Source organism: Tenrec ecaudatus, chromosome 15, assembly GCF_050624435.1.
Source record: "Tenrec ecaudatus isolate mTenEca1 chromosome 15, mTenEca1.hap1, whole genome shotgun sequence".
NCBI classification, from domain to species: Eukaryota; Metazoa; Chordata; class Mammalia; order Afrosoricida; family Tenrecidae; genus Tenrec; species Tenrec ecaudatus.
Genome location: NC_134544.1, coordinates 69,792,278 through 69,811,014, shown reverse-complemented (window position 1 = coordinate 69,811,014; position 18,737 = coordinate 69,792,278). Strand labels below are relative to the sequence as shown.

Sequence of the window (18,737 nt, the reverse complement as noted above, 5' to 3'; positions counted from 1 at the left end):
GTGTATAAGTTTATTAGCTCAAAAAAAGTAGATTAGCTTAATTCTGGATAATTACGTTACTACTGAAAACGTTCTCTGAAGATCAATTTAATAATAATAATAAGCCACCATTTCTGGTAGGTATAGGGGACCTATGGGTGGGTCTCATTGATTAATAGCTAATATCATTCCAACATTTCCCAAAAATGCCAAGTACAAGAATTTAAAAATAATTACTAAACAATCCTGTATAATAAGTAGTCTACTTACATCAGACTATAAGCTAACGTTCACTTTCGATGAGGCAAGATAAATGATTTCTAACAAAAGCTGCCTCTGCAATCATTATATTAGAAATAATTATTATGAAAAATATATAGATAGGTCCTAGTAAATGGCAAAATATTTCCAAGACAAAGTTTTATAACAAAAATAAGGGAGGGATTGGCGCATTTAATATAAATACTGAACACATTGTGATAGAATTCTAATAATGCTGGCTTCAGGGAATAACACACTTTATTGAATGAGACTTTTTGGAAAAGCAGGGATCAATTCTTCAGTTATTTAAACTGTTCTACTTGAAGACCAAAAACGCGTGGTTCAATGTACAAAATAGTTATCAACACAGCTCATTTTAAAGAACAAAACACGCATCAAATGACATTTCTGCAGTTATATTCTCACTGCAGGATCGTGTAGAATATGCACCTTTTTCTAACTTTGGGTTAAAATATCTACAAGACTGTGGTCTTCGAGGCCTTTTTCCATCTGCCAGTTCTTGCCGATCCTCAGGAGACAGTAGATGCTCTCTCATTCCACTCACCACCATCTTAAGGCAATCAGGGTTGTCTTGAATGAGGGGTTCAACTGGGACGGTTTTACACCAGAAATTCTTGGAGATGAGAGGAATTCTGACGTTAGCGAGGACATCAATCATAAAAGGCTGGCGATTCGGCGCATCATGTCTCAGTCCCCTGACGGCAGCATCATAAACCTGCTCCTCTGTGCTCACGGTCAGGGGTCCTGATTGAGCAGACATGTTACTCGCTGAGCATCAAGTTAGAGAAACTCCTCAGTTTTGTAAACGTCAGTGAAATGCTGGTGAATAAAGGCGTGTACAGTGGCTTTCAACTCAGGACAGTCTAGACACGCTGCTAGAACGCTTAGACCAAGACAGTTTGAAGCATCCACTTGCTCTTTCAAAAAATCAACACACATGTTCTTCACAGGCTGAATCTGGTACTGGTTTGCTGCATCCAACAGAGACTGCACATTGTTGCTATTCATGGTTGCTATTCACAGTGTAAGCATATTCCACCAGGTGTTCAATAATGTCAGGTCGGTGTCTTTGAGTTCTACGTCAAAGGACTTTGATTCCAGCGTGTCAGTTGTGAACATGACATTAAATACTGGCCTGGCTACAGCCAGGACCACACGATGAGTAGGGATCTCTCTTTCCTGATCCATGAGAGTCACATCACACAAAGTTCTCCGTCTTCACATGTCATTCATGACTGCCATGGCGCCCGCCAACAATTTCGCTTCTTCCCAAGCGGCAGGTTTCTTCTCGGTTTTTCTCCTGCTGCTCCGCGCCACCCTAGAGGCTGACATCCTGCCTGAGCTCCAGGGCTCCCCAGGCCCGGCCTGGTGTGGGCTGTGGTCTGCGGACTGAGTCTTTGCAGCTGCAGTCTCAGCCGCAGGTGTGGGCCCTTTGGCAGGGACCGCCTCTTCCTGGCTCCTCCCCAAGCCCCGCCCCAGGCGCGCCAGGCCCCGCCCACCCCACCAGGCACCTGTGTTGGTGCAGCAGCAGAAATGAGCGGGACAAAAACTGCCTTGAGAGGAAGTGAAGGCAGAGACCCTACTCCTCCCTGACCCTGCCAGCTCCTCCCACCCCGGGTCACGCCCAGAAAGGGCAGGAAGTGGCGGTGTCTTATTCCGAACTCCAGTTCATGGCAAGGCTCCTACTGTCCATGCTCTGCTCGCGGTGCCAGAGAAGCGCTCACAGCCTGAGCCCCTTGTTGCTGGCGCTCCCAGGTGGGAGGCTCTGGGATCGGGGACGTGCGAGTGGGCAGAGGCTATTTTAGGGTGCCCCTGCTGCACACAGCAGTCTGCTGACTAGGGTGCAAGCACCCTTTCTCGCCCCAGGAGCCCTGCCAGCGCTTCTCTTGGTGAGAGATGGGCGGCTGTCCCAGAAGCCAGTCCTATTTCCCCACTTTCGGATTGGTTGGGGTTCATGGTGGGATTCCCTGTTGGAGAAAGGGGATCCCGCCTTGGGTTTGGGGCTTCAGGGTTCCCTGATTCTCTCTTTGCGGGTCTCCTAACCCCCTCCCTTGTTTCCTTCCCCACAGCGGCGCCTCCTCCCGGAGACTCCTTGTGCCTCCTCAGCTCAAAGGTGAGCCCCAGGGTCCTGTTCTGCTGACCTCCCTCTGGACCCGACCAGACTCTGTTCTAGGTGCAAGATATCTTGCTGGTCCATAAGAGAAACGTCCTCCCTGGCTTTAAAATATTGATGGTGGGTTTTTTTTCTTTATGTTTATATTTTTATCTATATATTACTATGTTTTATTTTTCCTTCCCACTAAAATTTCTTTCTGTTCGTTATCGTTTCTGTTGGGTTTCTCAGTTTGTGAAGCACAGGAGTGGATGCCTACAGATAAGAAATGATGGGAGGGTTTGTAGGGGATGTCTCGTTGGGGTGGGGGTGGGTGGTGTCTGAGTTGGGGAAAGGAAGGGGCTTTGGGGATCAACGAATGAAGGAAGGAGGGAACTGAGCACTAGAACTAATGGTGATGACAGAAGTCATTTTAAAGGCGATTTAGTCATGGTGGGAAAAAAGACAATGTTGTGAAATTGATTGTTGTACTAATTGTACAGTTCTTGTGATGTTTGAATGGTTGAATTGTGGGATATGTACATTAAGTGTCGCAAAGGGTATTCAAAAAGAAAAGGTCTCCATCATGAAAACTATCGAACTAAATAAACTATGCATGAGTCAAAAACCAAAGCGAAACAATCAAACAAAAAATTAGGTATTACCAATGTGTTTGACTTCTTTCTCTGGGATGAAAATGGAAGTGGCCCTGAAACAGGCCCTTGGGTTTTGAACGTTGTGAGGCTGAAGGTCAATTTACTTGGAGCTGGTGTAGTGGGCGTTGGCCCTGGTGCCCTCGGCCATGGCGCGCTTGGCCAGCTATCCAGGTAGTAGCAGGTGCACAGCTGTCTGGATATCCCTGGCAGTGATGGTCGAGCAGTTCGGAATATGTAGTTGAGGTGCCTGATGGGTGATGTGCACGAAGGTGTCATTGGTTTGTGAGTTCACGATGCCCATGGCCCTGGACGAGATGCTGGAGTCCGCGTGGAGCTACTTGAGCACCTTGTGCACATACACAGAGTAGGTCACCTCACTCCTTCACTGGCATTTCTTACTGTGCTTCCTTTGAGCCATAGCTGCAGCCTCCTTGGGGCCCCTCCTCGGGCAGGCAGGGACTTAGTGGGGTCAGGTGGGTTGTTTGACTGGGACAGTACACCTGGAAAAGGTAACGCAGGTGTGCTAAGGCGAGCTCAGGGAGGACAGAAACTCTTGTGGAGCAGAAGGGCAAAAGTTTGCTTAATCTTTATTTTCAGTACGAATACAGACCATGAAAGCGGGGCCTAACGATCCTTCTGACCTTTGGTTTTTAAGCAGGAGGTGTCAGAAAAGTTATCACAGGGACAACTGGCATGTGGTGGCCAACCATTCACAGTGACGTCACGTTTTGTTCCTTTGATGTCAGCTCTTTCTATTGCTGTGAAGCAGAATTCACCAAGCATTGGATGATTCACCCTCTAATGGGGAACGTGAGCTGAGTTTAGACCTTCTTGAGACATATTAGTTTTACCCAAATAGGGATGTGTTGTTACCATGGTAACCCTGCTCAGAAAAAGAGGAACTGCAGGTTTTCATTGGGTGTGTGTGCTTAGTTGAGGAGCCAATGGGATGAAGCTGCCTTCTCTGGGATTAAGACAGACTCTTAAACTGCAGGGAGGATAGGACACGGCCAGGGAGCCTCCATTGGGCTTGGATAACCTCCAACTCTGCTGGCCTGGGCTATGGCTGTCTGTGGATGCCAGTCCCCACTATGCACTGGGACCAAAACGGTGGCAGCCCCCTCACCTGCCTGTCACACACCTCATGTTAGTGGTGATTCTGGTGCTAGAACATTGGTAGACAACCTGCTTTTGGTCAGGGTTTCCTATGGAGCAGGGCAGCTCCCTCCCTGTGATCTATTGCTGCCTTAACAGGACCTTCCAGTTGACCTCCCAAGTGGCGACGAGAAAAATAAGTCCCCACTCGGTCCCAGTGGAAGGGGACAAGGCTCCTAATGGTGGTGCCCAAGGCGCATGTACACATCGGAGCATCTCCAGCCAGTTGCCGAAATGGGACTCCTGGTCGAGCTCCCATATAGTGATGAGAAAAATGACTAATCCCCACCTGATGCCAGTCCATCCACCTTTTGCAGCAGGAGCAGCCTGCGGTCTCAGGTGAGGGCCACAGGAACATTGATAACAGGTTATTTCTGGTCTCCTAGAAAGTATTAGTAAGTGTTCTTTCAAAACTATTGTTATGTGTGAACCCAATAACTTGAACTTAAACAAACAAAAAAACAAGGAAAAATGTTTATTCATCCTATGCGAATAATGTAGTCTCTAGATGCCAGAATCTTTAATTTTCATCTATCTTACAGTTAGTCTGGAAGGGTCTCATGAAATTTTATTTTGATTTAATTGCCCATCGACCTTTAAAGCAGCCTGAAACCCACTCAACTCTCATTAGTTCCTTGTTCTGCTGGATCCTTTGATCCTCCAACTGACCCCTCAATGTAGAGGCCTATATGATTTACACTTCCCTTGAAAGACAAAATGTCACGACTGATGACTGTGTGCTGTCCTTACCCTAGAGCCCACATTCATGAAAATACTCTGCCATATGGCAGCCCGTGTGGAGCTTAGAGAATTGCTTCAGCTCGCCTCCAAAAGAATGGTATATTGAGGGGTAGGAAGTCCTCACTGATTTTGTTGTCACCTTGTTTGTTCCTTTTTTTTTTAACTAAAGAAACTTCTTCCCTTTTTTAATAAGAAAAATAATAACTTTGTAAAAATAACTAGCACACTAGCATGTCTTTATGCAGGCCTTGGGTGTTTATTTGTGGTTTCTGGGGCTGTTGTCATATTAGCTGTCATTGAGTCAGTTCCATCTCACAGGCACTGAGTGAACTACAGAACAAAGCACTACACTCTCCTGTGCCAACCTCACAATTTAGGATGAACCCATTGTTGCAGTCACTTTGTTAATCCATTCAATAGAGGGATTCCTATTTTTCACTGCCCCTCCACTTTATCCAACTTAACATCCTACTCCAGGGACTGTTCTCTTGATAACTTGTCCAAAGTATCTAATACGAACTTTCACCATCTTTACCGCTAAGTAGCCCTCTGAAATTACTTATCTGATATTACTTCTGCCAAGACAGACTTGTTTGTACCATCGCTATTCATGGTACTTGGGGTGTTCTTGGCCAGAACTACAACTCAACTACATTGATTATTCTTCTGCCTGCCTAATTCAGTGCCCATCTTTCGCATGCAGAGGAAGCCATTGACAATAGCATGTTTTAGTCAGGTGAACCCAATTCTCAAGGTAATATCTTTTTAAAAATCATTTTATTGGGGGCTCGTACAATTATTATCACAACCCATACATACATCCATTGTGTCAAGCACATATGTGCATTTGTTGCCACCATCATCCTCAAAAAACTTGCCTTCTACTTGAGCCCTTAATATTGGCTGCTCATTTTCCCCCTCCCTCCCCATTCCCCCTTACCTCATGAATCTTTCATAATTTATAAATTATTATTTTGTCATATGTTATACTGTCTGTTGTCTCCCCCCACCCCCGCCCTCTTCTCTGCTGTCCATCCCCCAGGGAGGAGACTATACGTAGATTCTTGTAATCAGTTCCCCCTTTCTACCTCACATTCCCTCCACACTCCAGGCATCGCCACTCTCACTACTGGTCCTGAAGGAGTCATCTGTCCTGGATTCCCTGTGTTTCCAGTTGGTATCTATACCAATGTACATCCTTTGGTCTAGCCAGATTTGTAAGGTAGAATTGGGATCATAATAGTGGAAGGGAGGAAGCATTTAAGAACTAGAGGAAAGTTATATGTTTCATCGTTGCTACCCTGTACCCTGACTGGTTCATCTCTTCCCCATAACCCTTCAGTAAGGTGTGTCCAATTGGCTACTGATGGGCATTGAGAGTCCCCTCTGCACTCACTCACATTTACAATGATATGATTTTTTGTTTCTTGATGCTTGATACCTGATCCCTTTGACAGCTTGTGGTCACACAGGCTGATGTGTTTCTTCCATGTGGGCTTGTGCTGTTTCTGAACTAGACAGCCACTTGTTTATCTTTGAGCCTTTAAGACCCCAGATGCTATGTATTTTTATAGCCAGGCACTATTAGCTTTCTTCCTCAATGTAATATATTTCCAGCACTGTAAAGAGGTGTTATTCCCCTGTTTCATCCAATGTAATGTAGCTGTAGTTCTCTTGACTGTTACTATCACCATTTGGGGTGTTTTGGGGGGATTTTTTTTTCACAAACTTAACTTTTTCTGGAAGGACTTAAAATTACTCAAGCTTAGATTAAGAATGTTGATCAAGGTAGGATTCAGACCATGACAGTGTGTGTGTGGGCGGGGGGAGGGTGGGAGCTTTTTGGAACTAGAGGAAAGTTGTAGTTTTCGTTTCTACATCGTACCCTGACTGGTTTGTCTCCTCTCCAAGACCCTTCTGTAAGGGGATATCCAGTGGCCTACAAATGGGCTTGCAAGTCTGGCTAGACCAGGTGATGTACACTGGTACACATGGGAACTGGAAACATAGGGAATCCAGGTTGATGATCCCCTAGGGACCTGTGGGGTGAGTGGTGATACCGGGAGGATTTTGGGAGGGTGGGTTGGAAGGAGGAACTGATTTCAAGGATCTACATGTGGCCTCCTCCCTGGGGAACAGACCACCGAAAAGTGGATGAAGGGAGACGTGGGACAAAGCAAGATATGACAAAATAATAATTTATAAATTATCAAGGGTTTGTGAGGGAGGGGCCAGTGGAGAGGGAGGGGAAAAATGAGGACCTGATGGCAGGGGCTTGGGTGGAAAGCAAATATTTTGAGAATAATGAGGGCAACGAATGTACAAATGTGCTTTACACAATTGATGTATGAATGGATTGTGATAAGAGTTGTATGAGCCCCTAATAAAATGATTTTTTTAAAAAGAAAGAATGCTGATCAAGTAGGTCCAACCTTGTTCTTTAACCAGCCTGCCTCAGAGCTCTGAGATTGAAACCTGGACTTAAGACCTAGGGGAAGGTGAACAAGCGGCCATCTAGCTCAGAAACAAATAAGCCCACATGGAAGAAGCACACCGGCCAGTGCGATCACGAGGTGCCCAAGGGACCAGGTATAAGGCATCATGCAAAAAAAAAAAAAAAAAGATATAAGTGTGTGTTTGTATGTGTGTATATGTATATATGTATGTGTATATATGTATATATATATCATATCAAATGAAAGGGGAAGTGCAGAGTGGAGACCCAAGGCCCAAGTGTCGGCCAATGGAGATCCCCTCATAGAGGCGTTTAGGAGAGGAGATGGGTTAATTAGGGTGTGAGGTAGTATCGATGAAGAACACAGCTTTCCCCCAGATCCTGGATGCTTCCTCCCCCTAACTACCATGATCCGATTTCTACCTTGCAGGGCTGGATAGGACAGAGGCTGTACACTGGCACATATGAGGGTTGGAGGTACAGGGAATCCAGGGTGGATGATACCTTCAGGACCAAGGGTGTGAGGGACGATGCTGGGAAAGTGGAGGGTGAGTGGGTTGGAAAGGGGGAACTGATTACAAGGATCCACATGTGACCTCTTCCCTGGGAGAGGGACAGCAGAGAAGGGGGGAAGGGAGACTCCGGATAGGGCAAGATATGACAAAATAACGATGTATAAATTACCAAGGGCATATGAGGGAGGGGGGAATGGGGAGGGAGGGGGGAAAAAAAGAGGACCTGATGCAAGGGGCTTAAGTGGAGAGCAAATGCCTTGAGAATGATTGGGGCAGGGAATGTATGGATGTGCTTTATACAATTGATGTGTGTATATGTATGGATTGTGGTAAGAGTTGTATGAGTCCCTAATAAAATTTAAAAGAAGAAAAGAGAAAAAAAATGATTACGGCAAAGACTGTACAGATGTGCTTTATACAATTGATGTATGTATATGTATGAACTGTGAAAAGAATTGTATCAGCCCCAATAAATTGTTAAAGTAAAAAAAAAAAAGACCTAGGGGAATGGTGAGCCTTATATTCCAGATATTTATGACAACTGGGCATGACAGAGTCAAAGATAAATTGTGTATTTTTCTAGTAGTCTGACTTGCATATTAGTTTTATAGGGGCACAAACATACACCCCTGTCAAATAACTGCCACTTCACAACTCCCTGACTAAGAAACTCTCGGGGGGTTGAAAAGGGCAATGCCAATGACATCAATCTAGGATATCCGACTAGCCACATCAGGCTAATGTCTCCCTACTTTATCACAGCTTAGCCTCTTCCCGTCACATTCATTTTGTGTTCCTACCCCTCCAGGCTCCTGGTCGAGCAAGTTTCACAAGTGGTGCCAAGATACTAGCTTTTTCTCTCTCCCTAGAAATCCAAAACTATGGGTGAGATGTAGGTGTTATAGTGAGATAATCAGGGAAAAGGATAAAAACATGTAAAGGGGAAGAAACTGTTGGTAGAAAGGTACACAGATAGTATCAGCACTGAAATAATTGATCACACCTCATAATTCTGTAAATTTTTAAAGTACATTGTAAATGTTTTTATAGCAATAAAACTAGCATAAGAATATTGTAGCATTGAGTTTATTGACTTTGGCTTGAAAACATAGATTCTTCCTGAAAATTCACCTATTTTGATAACAAATTAAAGTGTGTGGGTTCCTCTATGAAGTCAACCTTTCAAAACCTAGGCCAACGCTCAACTTAAGCATTGAATTCCCAAGGCTATACAGTAATCCAGGGTCATAATTGCCTTTCAGGAAGACCTGGAATCCATTCATCCTCTGAGACTAGGAGATACCTGCTTCTATTACATGAATGTCAATGAAGGGGACCTGACGAAGAGAAGAATGGACTCTATTAGCATAGCGTGGGCTCTGTCATTAAAACAAATACCTCAGGTTGAATCCTAATCTTCAGCTCAGGGGCACAGGGTGGGCACTCCTTAGGGCAAGAAGTGCAGGCCAACAACCTGACATACCTAAGTGATCACTCCTCTTCTCATTCAGGTTGCAGATTTGCCACACATACCAAAATACAGGCCAGTCTAGGGAGCCAGAAGCCTGGGACTGCTGTCTTGCACACTTAAGCATCACAAGGATTTGAACTTCTGAATGGTTGTGAACCAAATCTGTTCACCTCACTGCAAATGTCCTAGTGTCTCTGCTTTTTATTTAGAGGGTGCATTGATTTTTATTCCAGAAGCTTGACTACAAAATGGTGAGTACTACAGAAACCTAGGGTATTTGCATTATACAAAGTAAGGTCAGGTAGTGATCGCTGGAAACCTGAGGTTAGATTATAAGGTAAAAGTGTGATGGGCGGGGCACAATGGATGGAGCTTTCTGAAGCTGTCTATTGCTATCAAATGCATATGTGGTTCCAAGCACTGGATAACTGTGATGGTCTTCCTTATGTGCCTTGAGGCTTGTTACATAAGGTATCAGCATCCCAGTTTGGGCCTTGGTTTTTTGAAATGTGTAATAAACTTCCTGAGTAGAGTCCAGATATAAAGGTCTACCAGAGGACATGAATTCTTAGCTCATCCAGAGTCACCATTGCTTCTTCACTACAGTTTTCTTTATTCCATCAGGCAGTGACATATTTTCTTTAGATTTTTAAAGATGGCAGATTTGGCTCTTACACTGTTGGACGTATCTTCTCATGGCTTCATCAAAAGAATGAGTCTGTTTGAAATGTGTCCAGTTGGTCAATAAATGAGAATTCCTATTCCTTATATTTGTTTATGTTGATAAAAAGCCCTGAAGAAACATTCCTCACTGGTAATGTCCCTTTCTACAACAGATGAAATCCTTCCTAGGCTTGCAGTATCTTTACCTTGCCTTACATAATTAACACAATTATTGTGCTATTATTAAAAACACAGCCACTGAAGGTGGTTTATTTTGCTTGAACTTTTTTTAAAAAACAAATAATTGTGTCTCTTCAGAGGATCCCATTCATAACATATCCCATGTATTGAGGTTGATACCTCATCACCTTTACTTTTTTTTTTTTAAATATGGAATGCTTCACGAATTTGTGTGTCATCCTTGTGCAGGGGCCATGCTAATCTTCTCTGTATCGTTCCAATTATAGCACATGTGTTGCCGAAGCAAACACCATCTTTGCTTTTTAATAGCATTTGTCCTGTACTTCTTCCAAGAGACCAAAAACAAAAGATACAAACTCATTTCCATAGAAATGATTCCAACACAGAGTAACTTTAAAGTTGTGGGTAGAGCTGCCCTAGAGGTTTCTTGCACTGTAACTATGTATGGGCATAGAAACTTTGTCTTTCTCCAGTGAAATGACTGATACTTTCAAAGTACTGACCCAGCAATTAGCTCACTGTACTACCATTGCTCCATTATCCATGATAGGTTTGTGATAAGAATTGTACGAGCCCCCTAGAAAATGATTTAAAAAAAAAAACCATCTCTTAATTTTCAATGAGAATTCTGGATGTCCTGCTTCTGCAACAGGTCTTTTTGAAGATATTATTACTTATTTTAAAAGGGACACCACTAACTTCCTTTTCTATCTCTTCATTCAGGAACATATCACTTCACATGCTCATTGTTTTTTATCCATTTTTAGATACAGCTTGATGGCACTTTTGAAGATATCACAGAAGCCCACATTTTATTTAGTCTGCTAATCCAGAGACCACAAATCTGGGATGATTTCCAAGCTCAGCCCCTTCAAGTGTCTTGTGAATAACTGCCGGCCTGCCTTTAGGAGAACACAAGTAGGTGATGATACTGGCAGTATAATCATTGAGCTTGTATTCCGTTAGTTTAACTAGTAAAATTCAGAACCATGAAAGGGAGGTCATCATGTGCTTCAATATTCTCAGTCCCTCTTCAATTCTTATTTGTCTCATTCATATGCAATCCTTGTATGAATATCCTGTGTGAGAACTTTGTATGAATATCCTGTGTGAGAACTTGGTATGAATTTGTGTAACCATAAGTTTCCAGGATATAAGTAGCAATAGATATTGGTTTCAGCATATTTGTTAGTCTAGGTAGACTAGAGAAACAAATTCATAGACACTCACGTGTATAAGAAAAAAGCTTTTGAGAAAAAAAAAGAGAAAGAAAAAAGCTTTATATACAAGAACAATTGGGTATTAAGAAAACATCCGAGCCCAGTCCAGATCAAGTCCATAAGCCCAATATTAGCCCAGATGTGCAATACTAGTCCATAAATTCCTTGTTACACTCACACAGCCAAGTAATGATGGATGCAGGAAGATCACAGGCCAATGGGTGAAAAGCCTTGTAAATCCAGTGGCAGTAGAAGCACCGCAGCGCTGGCAGGGGTCTCCACATGGCTCCTATAACTCCCAGGGCTCTGGCTCCATCAGCCTTTCTCCATGTGGCTTGTCAAAAGCGATGTCTAGTGATGGGGAGAGGGCGGGGGTCCCACCCCCAGTGAGCTATTTGTCTCCTTAGTGCCTCCAAAGAGGTCATCAAGCTGCTGCCTGATTGACAGGCTAGCCCCCACCCCTCTCATTCTTAAGTATGTGCTTTTTGTGTTGTGTTTTTGGGGGGTTAGCTAAGTTCATTCATTTCAAACTCATAACAACCCTATACACAAAAGAACAAACCAACGTACAATATTGAGTCATTTTCATTATGGTTCATAACTCTGAGCCCATTATTGAAGCTATTGTGTCATTCCATCTCCTCATGGGCCTTATTCTGTTTGACTGTCCTCTACTTTGCCAAGTATGATACCCTTTTCCAAGTACTGGGGTCTCTTGATATCATGTTCAAAAATGTGAGATGAAGTACCATCATCCTTGTTTCTAAGGAATATTCTGGATGTACTACTCCAAGAAAGATTTGTTTGTTCCTTTAGCCAAACCAAAACCACTAGCATTAAGTCAGTGCTGGCTCATAGCGACCGCCCTGTGGGTTTCCAGGACTGTAACGGTTTACAGGAATAGAAAGTCCAGTCTTTCTCCTGAGCAGCTTCTGCTGCTGGTGGTTCATCAGTTAACCTTTACTCTGCGATCCACATCGTTAGTTCCTTTGACAGTCCATGGTAATTCCAATATTCCTCAATAGCACCACAATTCACATGCAATGATTCTTTACTCAATGCTCAACTTTCACAAGAATATGAAGCAAATGAAAATACCATCACTTGAGTTAAACTTGGTATGAAGACATATGGCAGTAAATTTAAGTAAAGTCATGGTTACCCAATTTAGCAATATTTTTGATGATTTGGATGTTGCCTGAACACACTAGAACGTTCCATTGTTTAAATATAGACTAATGTAGGTGTCATGAATCAGAAGAGATATGGCTCTGGTTTGTGGTGAATATTTTCATTAGCTATCTTTTTACATAGTCATTTATCCTCCTTTCTGTCTGGCTGTTTGTTTCTCTCTCTCTCTCTGTTGATATCTGCTCTACCTATCACTGGGAATAAAAATGTCCTTGATTTGTGGCTGCATATAACTCCTAGAACAGGTTACACTCTTGTGTGTATTAAGAGAAGTCTGCAGTAGATAAAGTGAAGACTTCAGAAAAAAATCTGGGTTACCCTAAAAGCACAGTTAGCAGCATTCTTTGAGTGGGAGGAGCAGACCCAGAGGCCTCCCTTTATCCTGTTCAAGTTGATTTACAAATGCACCTCCAATATGCAAATACCTCTGGCAGCCACATGAAGCCACAGCACCCGTATATGTAAATTCAAAATCCTCATCACTCTGGATAGCCTTTTGGGGTGTCATAAATCTTATCCACATGAACATGAAGCATGTGTGGGTTTTCCTTTCTGGTGGCAACTCTGGGAGGTGAGTGCTTCAGGGATTCCTACATGAAGTCTGGGGATGCAACATCTGAGCACATGACTCTGTTTCTTTTCATCACCAGGTGTCCTGGCTCAGGTGCAGCTACAAGAGTCAGGCCCAGGAGTGGTGAAGCCCTCACAGACCTTGTCTTTCACCTGTGCTGTCTCTGGATTCTCTTTAAATAGCTATTATGTGCACTGGATTGCCAGGCTCCAGGAAAGGGCCTGGAGTGAGTTGAGGTAATAACATGATGGGAAAATATACTACAATCCATCTCTCCAGTCATGACTCAGCATCACCAAGGGCATTTCCAAGAGCCAACTTATTTATAACTCAGCTCTGTGAATCCTGAGTACACAGCCATGTAACACTGATGGGAAGTCTGTGTGAGCCCAGACACAAACCTCCCTGCAACAGGCCATGGTTCCAGGACATGCACGAGAGAGGAGTCAGGGATGCTTTCTGCTCAGAAGCTGCAGTTTCCCCCATGTTTTCAGCACGCCTCTAGGGATTATCATGTATACACTCTGGGGAATCTTCATGCATCTGAATGTATCTTCTTTTCATTGGAATGGGCTTTGTCTGTCTTTGACCATATATACAACAGAGTTCACAGTTATATGTCCTGATAAGATATGTCTGCAATTGACTGTACTAACTAGAATTATTTGTTGTCAAAGCCAGAGACATTCGAAAACACCAAACACCACCACAGAGTCTATGCCAACTCACAGTGATGCTATTGTGAGTTTCTGAGACTATAACTGTTTACAGGAGTAAAAAGCCCTCTCTTCCAGGGAACATCTGGTTATTTTAAACTGTATACGAGCAGATCTCAGCCCAAAGCATAACTACTTTACATAAGAGAGATCCTTAAAGAAACCTTAATGCAAGAAAAATTTCTCTTATGAATCTCAAAGTTTCTTTAAGCAATCAGATGTATTCATACATGCTCCCACATGTATATTTATGTAATAATGTTAACTTACAGTGACCTGGATAATATTGTATGTGTTGATAGTCTTAGGTACGCTTGAGTTGGCTTCAACTCACAGAGATCCTATGTGCAACACATTGAAATGCTGCCCGGACGTGCACTATGCGCACAATCATTCCTCTGTTTGGACTGATCACTGCAGCCATTGTGATATTCATCTCATTGATAGTCTCTCTCATTTGCATTGACATTTTACTTTACCAAGCACAAGACCATTCTCTGGGGACTAGTTCCTCCTGATGACATGACCAAATGAGTGCAATGAAGTCTTGCTCGAATGCTTCCATGAAATATTCAAGATGTTGGACAACAGAAAAGTGAGTTAAGCGAGATGTTGGACATTGTAAGATATGACAAAATAATAATTTATAAATTATTAAGGGTTCATGACGGATGGGAAAGTGGGGGTGGAGGTGGGAAATGAGCTGATAACAAGGGCTCAAGTAGAAAGCAAATCTTTTGAGGATGATGGCAACAAATATACAAATGTGTTTCAGACAATGTATGTGTGTATGGATTGTGCTAAGAGTTGTACAAGCCTCCAATAAAAATATTTAAAAAAAAAGAAATATTCAAGATGTGTTTATGTGAAAACAGACCTGTTTGTCCTTCAGACCACTCATGATATATTTAATGGTATTCCCTAACACCATAACCCAAATGTATCAATTCTTCTTTGATATTTCTTACAGGGTTTGGGCCATAATTGGAGTCACTCTTAGTTTTCACAACTGCGGCAGCTATTTCTGGCACTACAGATAGTGTCCAAGGTGCTTCTAAAATCATACAATTCATAAAGGCAGCACCACGCAATAAACTCTTAGGAGCAGAAAATAGCAATAGTGCTGACATTGAAGAAATCTATGTAATGTCTAAACATGGGGCAACAAGAAGATAAACATTCATCTGCAGAAATAAAGGTCGATGCATGTAAGTTATACTTAGATGAACCTGGACCACAAAATCATGTGGCACGATGATTAAATGCTCAACTTTTAGCCAAAAGGGTGGCAGGTCAAAACGAATCAGTGATTCAGTTTGTTAAAGACATGATTACTTTCTCCCATGAGCATTATGGATAAGAAAACCTTTATCAGACAGTTCTTCTCTTTCATGGAGGATCTAACAACCATCCTACACCCAAGCAACCTTGGGCGCTTAAAGTTCTGTAAATGTTGACAAGACATTTTCAGCCAACAATTAGCCAAGACACAGTGAGCTTCAACATATAGGCAATGATCAAGACAGTGTATTCTGTTAAAAATTTCCCGTTGTTAGGTGTGTTTCCCACATAAAACATCTACCCTTTCCCCCTGACCTGAGAAGAACCTTGTATTTTGATTTGTTTTTTGATGCTGTTAAATGCCAGAGTGCATTCCAATTCTACGTGATTCAATGGACACCAGAACTAAAGAATGCCTAGTTCAGCACCACAATCACAATGACTCTTTTTGAGCCCATTGTTACAGCCACCATGTCAATCCATCTCATGATGTAGCTTCTTCATTGATCCCCTACTTTATCATGGAGGATGTCTTTCTCAAGGGACTGGGATAATGATAATGCTGCACAAAACAAAGTCTCACTATCCTTGATTCTAAGGGACTCTCTGGCTATTTCACTCGAAACAGATGTTTGTTTTATTGAAAGCCTGTCCACGGTACTTTCATCATTCTTGTCAACACCATAAGTCAAAGGTCATCAGTTTTTATGGCCTTCCTTATTCATATAATATTTAAAATTATAACTTGGCTTCTAAAAGTGACATTTAAAAAGTCCTGTAATATGAGCCTGTTGGTGCAGAGATATAAAGGGCTGTGGTGGCGCTATGGGATAAGATTTGTTTGTGCACCACAAGGTCAAGGATTCAAACCAGCCAACGGTTCCCCGAGTAAGATGACGTTGTTTATGCCTGTAAATAATTACAGTAAGAGAAAGCCTAACAAGTAGTTCTCAGTCCTCTAAGGTCCCCATTGAGTCAGAAGAGACGCAATCATAGTGGTTTGGTTTTGGAGGAAGAGCTTGTTTCTTAGCTCGGTTGCTTGCTACATTGGTTTTCCCTCAATGCAGAAGAATGGCTGGGGTGTTCATAGCGCTCAGACCTCAGAAACAATAAATTAATGCATACATTAGTGGATGCATATGTTCAAATCAAACAATAATGCTGCACTGGAACTCATAATTTTGTAATTGCAAATATTGGAATCTATGGAGCCTACTAATTCAAGGTATGCTTGTGGGTCACATCACTCCCATCTGTGTCACCCAACTTATTTCAACAACCAGCTCTGGAGATACTTTCTGATGGAGCTGTGGTGCCTGCGCATTAGCATACTGTTTATAGTCCCTCACTCGTATCACAGCCAGGAACACTCATAGGCAAATGCCTGTTGTGGTTTGTTACTTAAATGAGGCCACCACCTTCACCACCCTGCACTCAGGGGATCCCAGAGACTTCTGAGTCAAGAGTCTTTGATACAGAAATGTCTGCCTCCTTTCTCGTCCTCCTGATGGTGCTGGGTCTCCCATCAGGTCAGTGGCAGGCAGATGCAGGGGTCACAGCAGATTCAAAGACCCATGGGTCCTTTAATACTTGTTCTGACCTTGCTTATCCTGGGTCTATTTGATTTCTGTTTTTAACTTGATCATTTCCATGTCCTTAAAGATGGATGCTGGAATCTTGTTCAGAATTGCATTATCATTACACATCGCTTAGAGCAGTGGTTCTCAATCTGCCTAATGCCGCAAACCTTTAACATATTTCAAGTTGTTTTTGTTGCTAGTTCATAACTAATTTTACTACTGTTATTAATTGAGAGATCCCTGTGAAAGGGTTGTTTGACCCCCCCCCCCAAAAGGGTTGTGACCCACAAGTTGAGAACCACTGTTGTAGACCATATTAACCTAAATCCTTTTATTTCATAATTTTAATTTAAGTCAGTAACTTTTCATATAACTTTCACTTTCTTTATCTCATGACTTTCAGGAAACACTCCGGGACCATGTTGGGTGGAATCTCAGTCCAAAGGAGAGATTCAGGTTCTAGATCAAGGTCCTGGCCCTCAGCCCTGTATGCATTCCTAGATTACAGCCAAGACAGCATGCCAGACTTAAGAAAAAGCCATCTTGGAAGAAAAGACTCCATTCATCTGTAGAGCTTTTCAGTCGGGCACCTAGATAAGATCAGAAAAACCAAACAGTAACACAGTAGTTAGAATTGTTACCTGTAAACTTTTATTCTTGTTAGCCAATTAACAGAACACAGCTGCATCCAATTGGATTGTATTTTCCTTGGAATCATATTTTCTGCCATCATTTCCACATTTCAGAATATTGGGAGGTTTAGTGCACCTTGAGGATGACTGACCAAATCTAACTCCAAGCAGCATTTATGACTGTTCTATGCAGGTTCACAGGGAATCAGAACTGACTACAGGACCCTAACAATTACAAAGGATCATCAAAACATTATTTGCTATGTTTGAGATTAGTATTGCAGTCACTGTATCAATGCACCTCCTTGAGGACTTGACAGAAGGAAATGTCTCCTCCATGGTCATTTCAGTCAACACATCCTATCTTCAGATTATCACATTGTAGTCTGAGGACACGGTCACCTATGACTATGCAAGAAACAATGAAAACTCATATCCTGAAAATGCCAGACACCCAGGACAGAGGGAATGACTTTGACAATTCATTTGCTGTCCTTTTTCCCCCTTCTTTCACTTAGTGGTTAAAGCTTTGTGAAAAAAAGCTTTTATTTCCTGAAAATAGTTTCAGTTTTGGGCTGTTAAACCAGCTCCACAAAATTGGAGGAAACATTCTCTAGGACTCAAATCATACAATTAGGCCACAAACACAATCACCGAGTCAATTCTAACTCAGGTGCATTGTAGACTCTGGATTGTACGTTTTTTTTTGGAGGTAGACCCTTTAATCATTCTTCCCAGATGCTGGATTTCAGGTGGTCAATGCCCTACCCACCGTGCACCCAGGGTTCCTATATCCTCATAACAATTTAACACACCAAAACCAATCTAGTATTGTTTTAGATTCCATGGGGGTGATTCTGATTCACCGTGTCCAGTTGTGCACAGAGTAGAACTGCATTCCCATTTGAAAGGCTAAGACCTTTGAGAATGAACTCACTATACCATTTAATAGCCGGGTACCATAAACTTTCTTCGCATTTGCTTATGCACCTGCTTTGTCTTCAGCTATTGTGTTGGGAAGGCGAGCAACATGGAATGCCAGTTTAATAGAACAAAGTATTCTTGCATTGAGGGAGTGCTTGAGTGGAGGCCCAATGCTACCTTAATACAAAACCTATACATATATGCACACAGATCTATCTCCACATACTCATACATATATTTACATATGTACATGCCTTTATTTAGACCTCTCTATATGCCCTTTGCCTCCTAGCTCCTCTATTTCCTTTGACTTCCTCTTGTCCTACTATCATGTTCAGCCTTTACTTTGGTTTCAGTAATTCCTCTTTACATCAGCCTTGGTCATGCCCTACCAGACCTCCTACACCCTCTT

The 18,737-nt window shown here is 42.6% G+C and overlaps 1 protein-coding gene and 1 non-coding gene across 2 annotated transcripts in view; one reads left to right on the top strand and one right to left on the bottom strand.

Moving 5' to 3' along the window:
* Positions 1-18,737, top strand: part of LOC142427498 (uncharacterized) — a 113,996-nt gene that overhangs the window by 67,494 nt on the left and 27,765 nt on the right. The window lies entirely within an intron of this gene.
* On the bottom strand, positions 10,394-10,500 carry LOC142428313 (U6 spliceosomal RNA). The gene has a single exon (XR_012780236.1). It is a non-coding gene; the product is annotated as a U6 spliceosomal RNA (small nuclear RNA).